The sequence below is a fragment of the Austrofundulus limnaeus genome, unplaced genomic scaffold (genome assembly GCF_001266775.1).
Source record: "Austrofundulus limnaeus strain Quisiro unplaced genomic scaffold, Austrofundulus_limnaeus-1.0 Scaffold78, whole genome shotgun sequence".
NCBI classification, from domain to species: Eukaryota; Metazoa; Chordata; class Actinopteri; order Cyprinodontiformes; family Rivulidae; genus Austrofundulus; species Austrofundulus limnaeus.
Genome location: NW_013952480.1, coordinates 149941 through 150390, shown reverse-complemented (window position 1 = coordinate 150390; position 450 = coordinate 149941).

Below are 450 nucleotides of genomic sequence, written 5' to 3'. Positions count from 1 at the left end.
CTGGAGGCGGGGAGTAAATTGGATGACAGGTGGGGTTTGACTCTGGAAACATGGAACGTCGGGTGGATTTTGTAGCTCTTGGTTAACTGGAGGCGGACTGCAAAGGGGTTGATGACTTTGGATATGGGAAATGGACCGATGAACCTGGGTGCCAGTTTGCGATTCTCCACTCTTGAGAGGGAGATCCTTGGTGGAAAGCCACACTTTTTGGCCCACCTGGTAGTCGGGCTGAACCAACCGTTTACGGTTGGCCGTGCGAGATTAGGTGGCTGAAGTCTTGGCAAGAGCCTTTCTGGTTCTGATCCATATCCGCTGGCAACGATGGGCAGCTGCGTGGGCGGAGGGCACTTTGGCAGGTCGTTCCTGGACAGAAAACATAGGAGGTTGAAAGCCATAAACAGTATAAAAAGGTGAGAGACCGGTGGCTGATGAGGGTAGAGAGTTCATGGC